This window comes from Aedes aegypti, chromosome 2 (genome assembly GCF_002204515.2).
Source record: "Aedes aegypti strain LVP_AGWG chromosome 2, AaegL5.0 Primary Assembly, whole genome shotgun sequence".
In the NCBI taxonomy this organism is placed as follows: domain Eukaryota; kingdom Metazoa; phylum Arthropoda; class Insecta; order Diptera; family Culicidae; genus Aedes; species Aedes aegypti.
The window spans coordinates 230,719,510-230,734,547 of NC_035108.1; the positions used below are offsets into that span (position 1 = coordinate 230,719,510).

The 15,038-nt window shown below is 35.2% G+C and overlaps 1 protein-coding gene across 1 annotated transcript in view; it reads left to right on the top strand.

Annotated features, from left to right (window-relative positions):
- The first annotated feature begins 1,620 nt into the window (after nt 1-1,620).
- The window catches only part of LOC5569983 (diuretic hormone class 2), a 32,844-nt gene continuing 19,426 nt past the window's right edge, over nt 1,621-15,038 (top strand). Inside the window, exon 1 of the mRNA XM_001658818.2 lies at nt 1,621-1,810. The gene's annotated coding sequence lies outside the window, so the exon portion shown is untranslated. The remainder of the gene's footprint in view (nt 1,811-15,038) is intronic.

Consider the following 15,038-nt stretch of genomic DNA (forward strand, 5'->3'; position numbering starts at 1 on the left):
TCCGATTCCAGTGCTGAAAAAAAAAATGAAAATCGCTTCGAAAACCTTCGTACCTGCCATACGATATATGAATGCGAAAATGGCAACTTGGGCAAAGAAAGCTCTCAATTAATAACTGTGGAAGTACTCATAACAACACTAAGCTGAAAAGCAGGCTCTGTCCTAGTGAGGGCGTTAATGCAAAGAAGAAGAAAGAGAAGATGAATTTATAGACAAAATGGTATGCGATAATTTCTATGAATATTTTTATCATTGCTTTTTTGAGAAAAAAATACTAACAACTTTGAAGGCATGCTGCTGACTTATTTGCATTTGTTTGCAGCTAGAATATTCACATGTACCCAAGCAACCAATAAAGCTATCAGCACACACACTTTGCCATATATGCAAATATTTGACAAATTTTGCCAAACTTATTTGCCATGTTCAAATATATTTGCAAAAAAATTGATGTGCACACATTTGTCTAACTTTGTAATAGCCAATACTTGAAGATACGTAAAAATATATATTGCAAAAGTATGCCAAAATAAATTTTATTTAGTCATCTTTGCAACTCCGTTCAGTTCCCGAGCGGCAAAAATGGACAAATAAGAGTTTGTCAAATGTTTGTCCATCGTGTACTGACCTTCGACGAATGATAGGCAAACGGCAAAGATTGGCCAAAGGTCTGAAATGTCAAATTGCCCAAATATTTGCAAACTTGGCAAAGTGTGTACTAATAGCTTAAGCCGTATATTGGGCCAAAATGTTGATTTACGACTGATATAATGCCAATAAGCCGATAAATAGCAATAGATTGTGGTTTACGAAGACAATAAAAAATGTAGAAATCGCTAAATCTTTTCACATATTTTTTTCATTATTCACATATTCATTCATGACCATACGGTGTAGCAGTGAGAAATACTAGGATGATCACCGAAAATTCGTCTTTTTCTTTTTTCGTATACATGAACAATAATTTCTCAAGTCGGACCAAAGTAAGTATATGAAAACTAAGTTCTGTAGTAAATTAATTAGTAAATAAAGCAGCGTGGTAATCGGTAGATCATAATGTTTTTGAAAACAGTGAATGATTCAGTAATCCTAAATTTAGTAAATAGCGCGCTAGCGGTATTTTGATGCTATGTTTACAGAATTGTTCCATAGTATTATGAATAACCTTACCAACCGTTCATACCTCTCGCAAATTCTTTTTTTTTATTTTTTTTTTAAATCATCAAATAGTTAATGCCAAGAAATTAATGTTAAATATTATCACTGTGAAATATTAGGCGTAGTTCGCGGATTTTTCTAAACCTCTCGATAAGTATTAAATGTATGTCTTGGTGTTAAGATTAGTATTTGCAAAATTCAAAACCATTCAAACAGTTTAGTCAACATATGCTGCGGAAAATAAAAATCGTACAGTTAGGAAGTATGAACTTATTAACGATATTCATCTGCACCGCATCTATGATTATGACATTGCCCCAACTGCGCAAACTCCAAAATAATTTACCTAGCAAAACATATTTTTCCAGATTTCCATTCATTGCTTTCATTGCTTGCAACCTGTAGAGTTGTGTAGACATGAACTTTTAGCGTTGATAACGTATAAATATAATGAGAATGTAACAGAACATTTCACTGATAATTGCGATGCACCTTAGTGTTGTATATAATTTAATTTTTGTCTCTGAAAATTCACATTGGAATAGTTACTAATTCTGTGTTCTTGTTGCATCTACCAGTGAAGTGTAGTGATTTCAAATACTCATAAAAGACAATCTGTTGCATCCTATAAATTGTTTTGCTAATTAAAACAGTAAGTAAGGAAAACTGAGGGATCGCAACAGTTAATTTGTGTTCTCGGAAAAAATACTGATCTCAATCAACTAATTATTTAATTACATCATTTGATATTTTTCTCAAAGTTTGTCAATATTTTTGGAGTACAGCATCGGCACTTCCACTTGATATATAAGCAAAATGTTCTACAGCCGAAAATGAACCCGTAATTCTACCATATGGATGTTGAAATAAGGCAATTTCCCAGCGTATGGAATCATAACATCTATTCTATAAAATTGTAAAATGGATCTGCTTTTTGCTCAAATACTAAAAAAGGGTGGGGTCAGTAGGCATAGAACTGACTTATGAATTCACGAAAAATTTTCAAATCCACAAATTCGAAAATGTACAAGCAACTGGCCTAGATGTAATCAACGATATGTTATAATTATCAGCGACGTCAGATGTATGAAATGAATATTATCGTTAATTATATTGCCATGGGCGATACAAATATTACCTTTCGTTCTATCGCCTTTCAGATGACTGAGGGCCTGGTGGTGGGGTAATTATAAAAATAAGCATTAATTGCGGTATTGATTGAAAACATATTGAAATTCACCCTATTTGTTGTTTTCCGAAAACTTTCAGTTTTTTTTCAAATATTTTTTGAGTTGTCACCATAAAATCCGAAAATGTATTCAAGTTTTTGATATGTCTAAATAAGTTTTGTAATATTTGCTTTGAATAAGTAGGATTTGAAATTTAATTTAATTTGCCCTTCGAACAATCACCATCAAATGTATAATTATTCCGTATAGTATCGTATAGTATAGTATCAGTATCTGCTCTCTGTGGTCATCGATTTCTCTTCATCGATTTTTCATTTGGATTGTTGCGCAAAATATAGTCGTTTTCCGTTAAACTTTTTAATGCAGTAAGGAAAAGCATTTATGAGAGCTTTCTATTGGAACAAAATAACAGTCGAAAACGTTTGCATGACCAAGTTTTTAGCAAAAAGGGAAATTAATGAAGAGTAAACAATTATTACAACTAAGCCGTATGACAAGAATGATTTCTTTTTATTATTTTTTTAAATGATAATTTTGATTGATTCTTTTATAGTGCAATTATTTCTGGTAAGTACTTAAAAATTCATTGAACAGAAAATAAAATGGTATTTATCTTCTTCTTTCTTCGTTACGTCTCACTGGGAAATAGCCTGCTAGATTTGCATTAGCGTAAATTGACTCAATCAAAATGTTGGTCTAAGAAATTTTATATGGGGAATGGAGGTCCCCAAAGAGTATCTCAAAAACCAGGTCATCAAAATTGGCACAAAGATTCTGTAAATTGAAAACTTGTCAAAAAATGGTGCAAATTATGGAAAATAAAAGTTGTGATTCATTGGGATTTTTTTGCCCATTTTGCATGGGGTGACTAAACGATTTTTTCCTAATGCACTTAAAAGTTTAACAGAAAATAAAATAACTTAATATAAAAATTACTACATATAAGGATTAGAAATCCAAAACGCCATTTTAGGGTGAAATTAAATGACAACATGTGTCACAATTTGGCTTCAGAATGGACTTATCCACGGTCTTCTTTTATTGTAGATTTTCTTTTTCTTTTCTGCTCTAAATGCGGGCCGTGTTTACATAAAATGACATCCGGACCAACATCCAGCGAAGGAATGTTCACCGAATGAACATGAAGCGGATGAATGTGCAGCGAAATCGTTCATTTTCTGCAAACATGGCCCGCAGTAAAGGTTTTCTTCCCGCTGGAAGTTGCAGCGTGACGTCATCGTAGATTAGTTCATGGGTGTACGGATTTGCATAATCATTTTATTGTTACATTTGTCCAATATTCCAACATGTTTGTGTGACAAACATTGGCGAAGCTAGAATTTTTTCTGGAGGAGGCCTAGGGAGGGCCCAGTGTATTGATTTGACTCCTTGGGGGTCTGCGCATTATGAAGTCAGAGATATGATTCCGCCACATCTACCATGGTTGTTAAGAATTTCATAGTTTTTGTGGATTTTCGGTCATTGCACTTTTGTGATTTCATTTTGTCTCAAATCGCAATGCATAAGCAGTTTTCATAAATTTGAAATTTCAGTATGAAAAATTTAAAAGCAAAATTATTAAGTCCGTTCAAGTATCACCTTCATAAAGTACATAATGTTATTTCAGAGATCGTATCTCGCGTTCAGTATCATAAGGGCGTAACTGCAAGGATCGATTCCTCTTCATCGATTTTCTCTTCAGCTAATAACTTGGCCAAGGGACTATTTTTAACTGATATTTTGGATTCAGTATAAACTACTTATCGTCAAGCATGGGAAAATTCACTCACTCGCCCGAACGCCACCGATAAAAAATAGCAAAAAATCTGCTGCTACCGAACATTCAGTGATAGCTGAATCGTACTGGGTGGAGTGTAGCATGAAAGCGTCAAAACCGATTGTGTAAAAGCAAGAATCGGATGGAACACGAAGAGAAGTGAATACCAATACACTTGTATCTGCGAGGCACGAGTGAAAGCACTAAGCATCCATTCGCCGAATGCATTGAACTGAGTGAGCGGATTCCCACTCACTGAATCATTCCGTGGTGTGGATTGCCAGTCAGTGAGCACTCATCAGCACTCAAATCCGAATGCCAATCCAACGGAATCAGAATGCAAACAATCATTCGGTATGCATTCGGTTGCCTTCGGCTTTTAGAATCGGTAGCGACTCAATCAGTTGCCGTTTTTTGTTCCGCTTGGCGCTCGCCGAAGAAGCAGAATGGGCACTGGAAATTGAAACGTTCGGCTTGGTTAGAGAAACGGCTTTCTCGCTCCCGACTGTGCGTGGAAGCGAGTGTGGGAAACACAAAAACTGAGTGAGTGTTTCCCATGCTTGCTTATCGTCCTTTCTCATGCTGCATCGTAAAATGTTATGATAATCGATTGAAGTTTGTGTACTAATCCAAAGAGAAAATCGACGAAGAGAAATCGATCACTGCAGATACGCCTGTATGATACAAAACGCGAGGTATGTTTTGTATGCTCAGATTTCTCTCGGAATGCCTTCAAGTATTGTTTTATCAAAAAGTACATGAGTGTTATCAATCAATTGTTCAGGATTATATTCAGGACGCCTGCATAATTGTTGAGTGTTTAGTAGATTTGTCATGAAGCTTCCCCAATGAATCTTTTGCAAACTAGATTGCCTGAAAATTTTCCCAGTAAATCTTACAAGAATTTTTGTTAAGAGATTCTTAATTACCTAGGATTTCTTCTGATGCTTCTCTAGAAATTTCTTCAATCAATATCATAGGGTTTTATTCATAGAATCTTGAACGAGGCACGCTATGTTTGAACCAGATGATTATAAAAGCCGAATGTCATCGGGTTTTTTTCTCGCTAGAGTTCAGTATTTGGGTTGTCTATCTATCTTCTAAATTCCTTCCTAAATAAAAATGAAACAGTTTTGTATGTCACGAAATGGCTCGACAACGGGTCAACTGATCCACACCATTCTTTCTCTGTTGGATTTGACAAGAGATGCGATGTGTTTGTGAGTTAAAAAATTGGCGAAAATCCACCGGAGAAAGTGGAAAGTGGGAAGCAAAACGTAGACATTTTGTAAGCGATTTTTGCATGGTTTACTTCACAGCCTACTGCTTGGCAATACAACGTTTACCGGGACAACTAGTATTCTAATATTTGGAAGGTTTTAAAATATTCCATTGGTGAAATTTTGATTTTTTTTTAATTTTTAGCCCATGAACCCCTTTTTTCAACGCATCTCAGCCCATACAAAATGTATGTAAAAATTTTCACCGATAGAATATTTTAATACCTTCTGATTATGAAAATATAGACCAAATACTGATCTCTAGCAAGAGAAAATCCGATGTAAATTCGATTTCTATAATCGTCTGATTCAGGCATAACGTGCGAGGGTTTTCAAACTGCACTGAAAATTCCATTAGGTATTGTATTCCTTTGAAATTATCTCAAGGCATTGCTATGTACATGCCTTTATAGATTGATCCATTGTTTGCGTCAGAAATATTAAAAATAAAAAAACCTCAAGGAAAGTAGTTTTCCTTGAGGATTTTTATTATTAATATATTGCTTCGTGACTAAAAATGGATGAACCAACGTGCGAAGTTCGATTTTTGACCAACTTCGCCGCGTCGCGAGTCATTTCGCTGAGAATCGAGTTGCGACGCGGCGAAGTTGGTCAAAAATCAAACTTCGCACCTTGGTTAACCCATTTTCTAACGCGAAGCAATATATATTTGATGCAAGCAATGGCTCTTCCAAGCTATGCTAAGCTAGACTATGCTTCCAAACATTTAGCCAGAGATCAGAGTTCTATAAAAATAAACACAATAAAAATAAAATATTTTGTAATCGTTTACGTAAAGGCGTTTCTGGCCCTTTTGAGATGTATTAGTTTTGGCATAAATGCTTGAAAAGCATTTTTGGCCCATAGTGGGACAGAAGTTCTAATCAGCGGGGGAAAAGTTCGATCTATATAAAACCTCGCGGAAAAAAAATGCAAATAGCCCAAAATCTACATAATATTATCTTTAAATTTAGCGTAACTTGCCTGATCGTGCGAAAAAAAAACCAAAATTTCACGGTTTTACTTTGAATTGCTAAAAACAAATATTTTTGGGCTTATTACAGCGTTTTTGGGCAATTTTTCTGATGAAAATTTATTGTGTATTTTATTGAAAACATAGGTTTATGGCTGGAATAAAATATGCCTGTCATAAAAGTATCGATCTTTTGTGTTTCAGCCAGCGAACCTTTGCCCCACACTTGATTCGAACTCTTACCCCACAGGTTGGACAAAAGTTTGTTTAACACAAGCAATTTTAAAACTGTTATTACTATAAATGGGTAAATATTGTGACCCAAGTTTGTTCAGCAAAACAGTAGTCAATATATTGAAGGTTCACTGCATGGTATTCATTGAATGAATCATTTACCCATTATATTATTATGTTAAATATTCAGATTATTTTTGCACCATTGCTTTTAAAGTTATATTTTTACGTTCGCACTATTGTAAAATTGGTATACTGCCCATAAATGCATGTCAGTCCCATGTTTGCTGGATTTCCTATGCACATGGGACAATTATGCGTTTATGGGCAGTATAGAGGCGTAACACAATCAAACTTGTAAACTTCGAAAATTTATTTATTTCAAAACTCTTTTCTGTCAATCGGAAATCCATTGTATCACTGCTTAAAAGAGAATGCAATTTTTTAATTAACGCATGGTAAACATTTGTATTCTAATTGAAAAATTCGAAAAGAGCGAAAAAAATGTATACAAATGGTACAATTCCCCGCACTTTTTAATGGGATGGGGTAAGTGGATCAAATTTTATTATCATATATTATGATTGGTTATGCGAATTTGAATTAACTCAACTGCGGTCACACATTCAGCCATTGCCGGCAGAACCTCGATCGAGCTGTGCATGAAAAGTGAGCTTCTTTCAAGGCGCATGTGTTCAGTACACGCATTCGACCGATCTTGGGTTAAATTTTATATCCTAAAATGTTGTTTTACTTCAGCTACCCTTTATTTAAAGCTTATTTTAGTCACCATAGATATTTTTGATTAATCCACCTAACAGACCTGTTTTTTCATAAACTATCAAATTTTACAAATTCTCATGTTGAAAGAAACTTATCGCAAGACAATTGACCATATCAATTGTTCGCTACAAATGTATATTACAAAAACAACGAAAAGATTCGAGTCTGTCAAACAAAACTACATGTAATAAATATTGTTTAACTACGAGTTTCTTTCGATTTGTTTTATTGTAGGAACAATACTTTTGTTTAACTTATGCGTTAGATGAATAATATTTCTTCAACCGATGCTAGTTACTATGTTTTATTTTTCGTGCTTTCTAATGCGAACTAATGTATAAACAGTATTCATATTCATCATATTCTGTAGCGTTGTATTGAGCTTGAGCTTGATTGGCCGCCCGTGGATGCTACTCCAGTATCGCCAGGTCAGCTGCACTTAGACAAGGAACCAACCGAATGACTGTTTGGGACTAACAGGCATCCTCAGTGTATAAGCGCTGGTGATCTTCTATATTTAGGCAACAATGGTGCCTGCCACGTCAGAATGCAGACCAATGTGGGGAAGGGGGAGGAAATGATGTTGCACTTATACTGGCTACTGTAGACCGTGAAGTCCACTGCATCTACGCCAGTTCATGGGGGAAAGGCATGGTAGAGAGGTTTGCTTTTGTGGTTAGCAGACTGCCTATGTATCAGGCGTAAGGAAAGGCATGCGCGTGGAAGAATGGAAGCGTTAGGGAAACGGTTTTTCGTCCGTCTCTGGTTCTAGCGTTTGCTATGAACGAATAATTTGAGTGTGATAGATTAAGAATGAAAGATAGAAGCAAATGAGAGATATACAACTACAAAGTACGAGGAAAGGGACGGGCCTGGGATTGAACCCATGACCTTCTGCTCATGGAGCAGAAGCTGTAGCCATTAGACCACCAACCCCGTCTCATATTCTGTAGCGTTGTATTGTTATATTTACAGATATTTATATTTTTCGGTGATTACTACATACACGCTAAGGGCTCATTCACAAACTTCATAACGCTGAAGGGGGTGGGTGGGTGTTTGTATCTATGATGTTACAGCTCTTACAAAATGTGTAGAACCCAAGTATGATTAATGATTATGATTAATGATTAAACTTTAATTTTAAGTGATTAATAATTATGATTAATGATTAAACTTAATGTTATTAGTGATTATGATTAACTCTTACGTGCCTGATGTCAAATTTGATTAAAATTTTCAATTTCAAAATAATATTTCTCAGTCGTTTTTTTAACAAAACATCGTCATTTGCTCAGGTCAATCACAAAATACGTCTAGTTTTTAGTATTAAAAAATGTTAGAATTTACTTGGAAAATTTCGAGCTAGGATCAGCAACTAGCAATACCAAGAATAAAATGTCGATGAATCATAGACGCAATATATGATTGCCCAACAGTGTGCGAACCAGAGCGTTAGTGATTAAACATTTTTTTTTATTTCTTTTAACTTATGAATTTTTGAAAAAGGGGAAAACCCTTTTGAATTTTTTTTAATGAAATCTTTCTCAAAAAGGCACAAAACATCTTTATCTTTCCATATATCTTTATAATATAATATTTATTAAATAAAATCTCTCCCGGAATCGATCCATAACGGAGCCGAAATCTTCCAAGTTCAGTCATTATGAATGTTCAAAAGCACGTTTCCAGGAAGCCAATCGATTAGATGGGATGAGTGCCAAGCTTGTTGTCTCTGAAAATAAAATCATACAAAAAAAAAACAAACAAACGAGCAGTATTATACACGATAAGAAATTTCATTAAAATATTTGTATAAAATGTTCATGGAAGGGAATGAATAATTTCCCAAAATATCTCGAACCGACACAACATTCAAAAACAATATGATCTATGTCTTCATATAATTTATTAAAATCACAAATATTTGAATCTGAGATAACTGGATGGGGATTTATTGGATGAGTCCGATGGCTCATTTTTTAACTTTCTTCTTGGGTTCTCACGATTTCGAAAATCAAATTCATGCGCACACAAAAATATGCAAAGGGGTTGTCCATAAATGACGTAGCATTTTAGGGGGGAGGGGGTATTCTCGAATTTGTGACGATGTGTGACGAGGGGAGGGAGGGGTCCCAATTTGTGGACGTAGCATTTTGAATAATTTCGTTAAAAAGAGTAGAAAAAAATGACAAATGGTTTTTAATCAAACTTCTTTGTCTGAATTTTTAAACTTAAGTTTAAAATGATGATTCAGCTTCGAAATATCAATATTACAAAATTCAAACATTTCTAAGAAATTTATAATTTTCCTGTCAACCAAACAGAAGCTTTATATAGTTATGTGATACAATATAACAGTATTTGTGACCAAACTATTTTATTTATAAATTAACAAATTATAAGTTTGATAATTTAAGTAAAAATCAATGCTTTATTGGCTAGGAAAATATTGTTTTCCATTTATTAACAAGACATAAAATCAACTGTTTTCCCAGGACTAAAGAATCCTCGTTTACCATTATTTTCAGGATTTTTATGCATTTTATTTTCTTTTAAGTTGTTCATTACAAGTTTATTCCAGTATTTCTTTACAAATTCTCCCAATAAATATGGTGTACTTGAACTTATTTGTCTTCAATTTGTGTAAGAATATTTCAGTATAGGTGACGATGATGAAGTTTAGTTGAAATACTAATCTTCGGCAATGTTGTTCATCGTAAAAATACCTATCGAGATCTGTATTCAGAATTTTTATAGAGGTCAATGGGCGACCTCTGGCGATTTTTCTTTGCAAAAGTAAGTTTTCCCATAGTAAATCCCATACAAACTTTGAACGGCTGGCGCTAAAATATAGTTTCTCCGATCGAGCTGAAATTTTGCACAGTTGTTATGGGACCTAAATGCAATCCAAAAAGTGGACTGGAGCGAGAATCTAAGTTTTTCATATAACCGTGTCCCAAGCTAATACCAAATTTCAACATCGACACATATTCTAAAACTAGAAGAGTTTTTCGAGAGCTTGTGAAAAAATGGTGCAAAAATATCGAGAAGAAAAACATTATCGCGATTTGAATATTGTATTAGCGGTAAAAATGAAGCTGCCGGTAGAGGGGTTAATAGTCCCAACAAAACACAAAAGTGGTGTCTGAGCTGGCTAGATAAGAATTGATTTTCTAAAATCAATGTTAAAGGTTATTTTATCAAATAAAATATTCACAGGTGCCCCAAGGAAAAATACAAAAATATAAAAATATTTATTTGTTTGAAATAATTACTGTGATTCTCGTTATCAAAGTCGTGTCCTTACTTTCTGGGACACCCTATGAACAAAATCTAAACGCAGATTTCAATAGCCAATTTTACAATGCAGAATATTGCCGAAACCGCAAATCCGATGCTTGTGAAAAATGTTATCAAGTTATTATTGCGGTTCTTTTGAAAATGGTCCGTTTTGTGGTAGCCGTCAAGTTCTACCGCAGCTGTCAAAGTTCTACCGCAGGCTTCAGGCGAATTTGGCCGTCATTGAAATTTGTACTGGGCAACGATGATTGTGGCTGATTTGAACGATTGCGAGTTGAACAAAATCACATCTGTATGTAATCGCACATCTGCATGTAATTTGTAATCGCAAGTAGTGATACTTTTCTGAATCAGTATTACTCTACCCGTAAAAGCATAACTGTCCCATATGGATTTTCGAAGCAACACGTTTTTTTCATCGCAACATTCATGTTTTAACATATACTTTACGACGCATATCAAAATTTACACACTTTGTTTGAAAATGTTGTGGAAAAATATGAACTTGGTGCAGTCCCATATTGAAAAATAAAGGCATAACAGTCTCCATTTGAACTATCAACCCTAATAGCAAGTGAAAAACGTGAATTTTTGTTCAAGTTTATATTTTTTGCTGATCAATAGAAGCAAAATGAGTTATCTATGCTTTGGTGCGAAATTAATATGGCATGCACAAATGCACTAGAAAATTATAAACATTTGTATCTAATCTAATCTAAGCGCTTGCACAGTCAATATTGAGAAGCATCCTGGAAATACCTGAATTCATTCAGGTATTTTCTTGTCAATATTAATATTTGCAGAATATCAGCGATATGATACAAATATTAAAATGGCCAGGCCCACTGTGCAGACTTTGGGGTTGAAGAAAATTAAAGAAATCGTTACGATTAGGTTATTCACGTATGAATAAACTGATAGACACAAAATCTTCAATTCAATGAAAGAAGAAACGGGGACAACCGTACCAACCGTTTCGATTCAGGGTTATTGGTAAAATCGTTGGGAGTGGCGTTGCTAAGAAAGTTAATGCACACTCCATTGTTGTTCTCCTGAGATGGGACATAGGCATTTCTTCCTCATGTCCTGGCTCTAGAGCCTTGGATCAAGCGCCTTTGCTCGCTCTCTGAAACGAGATGAACTCTGATTTTGTCCCTTCCCGCTATACAAAACCGAAACTGTTTCCCATAAAATTAAAAATATATAAAAATAAATTGGGAATATCAAGATGGTTTAACTCATCAAAAATTAGACCATGTGTGCAATTTGTCCAAAAATAAAAATATAAAGTATTAAAAACGATCTCACCAGAATTCAGTAGTGCACCAACGTTTGCTGTTTTTGTACTCCAGGATCGTGGATCCGCTATTACCGCCAACGATCGCAATTACGCTTGAGGCAATCATCGGGAGTTTTTCGGTAGTCCACAAAGACTGTATTTTTCATTTTTGAGAGCCTATTGACGCATTGTTCCATCTGCTACATATGCAACCGGGAGCCAAGACTTACTGTTGGTCTATCCGCAAAACCAAGGCCACTTCCTCCTTCCGAACTTGGGCTTTCACGTTGACGGAACTTCATCGATTATGGAAACAGCAACAACACTGTGCTTGAAACGATAGTCCATCCATTGTGTTTCAGTACTGGTTGAGTTAAACTTTTTTTCTGTTTTTTCAGCAACAACGAATATTCCAGATTATCGAAGGTTTCATAGCCACCCAGAGATTTTGAGTAGCCTTCACTGGATTCCAAATGTCTATACGTATTTTACATTGCTCCTCTTCTATCGTTTCACCGAAAAATCTTCGCAATTTGCACTACTCCTTGATACGTATATTTAAATATTCAATTTTGTTAAAATAAAATAAATGCAAATTCTTGAATTTGACGCACGCATTTTTTCACGTCCATCGTTAAGCACCGCACGCTTCGATCGCAAGAAAAAAAAAAAAAATTATGAACATTTGTATGAAAAGAAAAACTTCAAACTTTGAGCGCTATTTTCTCAATGCCTACTAATTCCATATGGGACAGTTATGCTTTTATGGGCAGTACTTATGATGACTGAATTTTATCACCTCGAAACTGCAAGCTGCATAATCAACATGGCTGTCAAAACGAGTGACGGGCTACTTAGCCTTCAGAATCATTGTATCATTGAACGAAACCATCTAATTATGGTATGCTGGTAGAGCCAAAGGCTTTGAGAAACAGCAGAAAACAACAGTCATTAGCATGGTTTCCAAGGTATTGTCGTAGCCGATCGATGATGCTTTGTGAAAAATCAGTAATAACTGCGGTAGCTTTCTGTTCAATTGTAGAACGGAAAGTTATCTCTAACATTGCAATAAAAAAAGTTATTTGTTTTTCCCCAATTTTGTTTCTTTTTTCTTTGATAATGTTCTTTTTTGTAAATATATATTGTAAACAGAATTGGGAATGGTAATACAATGAAACTTCCATGAGTCGATGTTCCATGACTCGATATCGACTCATGGAACCATACTAAAACCAAAATTTTATGATTACTATGATGCTCCCTTCAAACGGATTTCCAAGTTATTCGTTTCCACGACTCGATATTTCCATGAGTCGATGGTCCCTTCAGATATCGACTCATGGAGGTTTGACTGTAGTAGTAGGCTTGAATTTTTGCAAAAATCACGCGGCTCTTCTAATACAGTAGTTCAAAATTGTGAATCTCATCAAGTAGTCTATGTTGGGTACATGAATTTTCTAAATCAGTAGCGTCATTGAAGGCTGTAAATGCGGGAAATGAGCGGGAAATAGAACATTGTTCTACAGTAGTTTTGGGTTGCCCTTAGCAACGGGTATTTTGCTATTTTCAAGACATTTTGCCAACAACAGCAATAAGCGTGAGTTTCACTGGCTCCGCTGACTTTGATTCACTTATTTGACGTTTGAGCGGTGCCGAATTGACTAGTTCCATGGTCACATAAATAACACGGCACCGCTCAAAAGTCAAGGGGTGAACTCGTGCATTGGTCCATAGCGGAGGATCCCATAAGAAAACCACGGATACCGCAACTATAGGAACACGAATTAAAAATATACCGCAACTAAAGGAACTGTGAACCAATAGTGGAGGTATTGATTTTCACTGACATACCGTGGATTACTGCGATGGAATCATTGTTCTCATTAAGTCAATGGTCGTTACTTCCCGGTACAATATTAGCATGTACATTAATTGCGCATCTTGAATTTGGGCGTTTGAATGAATTTCAATCGTGCTTAGTACCTCCACTATTGGTACATCTACCATAATTGTGTTTTCAAATGGGTTATACTGTTATAGAGACTCTTATTGAGACGTATGATTTTAGAGATATGGACAAAACCATATGTATGTTTTTTGGTGGGTGACTCCAAACTCTTGAATGGGAATGTATATGACAATTGAAAAAGTTTTCTGCTTGTTTTAGCCCAAAAGGTCCAAACTAGATTCATAAGTGTGGTACGACCGACGGGGTAAGTGGATACAGAAAAATTAAAAAATAACTTCATCATGCTGTTGAGCTCATGTGTATAATGTAAATTGAACTTTTTTCTATAATCTTCTTTCTGGCATTAAGTCCCCACTGGGACAGAGCCTGCTCCTCAGCTTAGTGTTCTTATGAGCACTTCCACAGTTATTAACTGAGAGCTTAACTATGCCAATGTCCATTTTTGCATGTGTATATCGTTTGGCAGGTACGAAGATACTCTATGCCCTGGGAAGTCGAGAAAATTTCCAACCCGAAAAGATCCTCGACCGGTGGAATTCGAACCCACGACCCTCAGCTTGGTCATGCTGAATAGCTGCGCGTTTACCGCCACGGCTATCTGGGCCCCATTTTTTTTCTATAATATGAGGTACGGTGAAACGGGGTAAAATTGATCAGGACTTTTCAAATAAACATTTATTAACGAAATATTTTCAATGCATAAATGGTACTTATTATAAAATTAATGAAATTGATGAACCTAAGATTCATGTTTCACACGAGTCATGTAAATAGTATAAGAAAAGGAAATGCGTTTCTGTTGTCTAAATTTTTAGTATTTCCAATTCATTCACTATGATGCATGCCGAATTTCCTTAGGAAATTTTCTACCTCTACAAGTATTTCGCGTTCAGGAACGGAGTTCAGGGGCCATGATTTTTGCAAGTATCGGAATTCTCGATCATTGTTTAAATGGGTGATCAATGCTACCATATCAGAAAAAAACCACAAAAAAATCACATTCTTTTTTTTTTACACACCTTGAATTTTTAGAAAACAAAATACATTATACAGTCTTGAGCGATGTATGCCATTTATTTTTTTCATTAAATT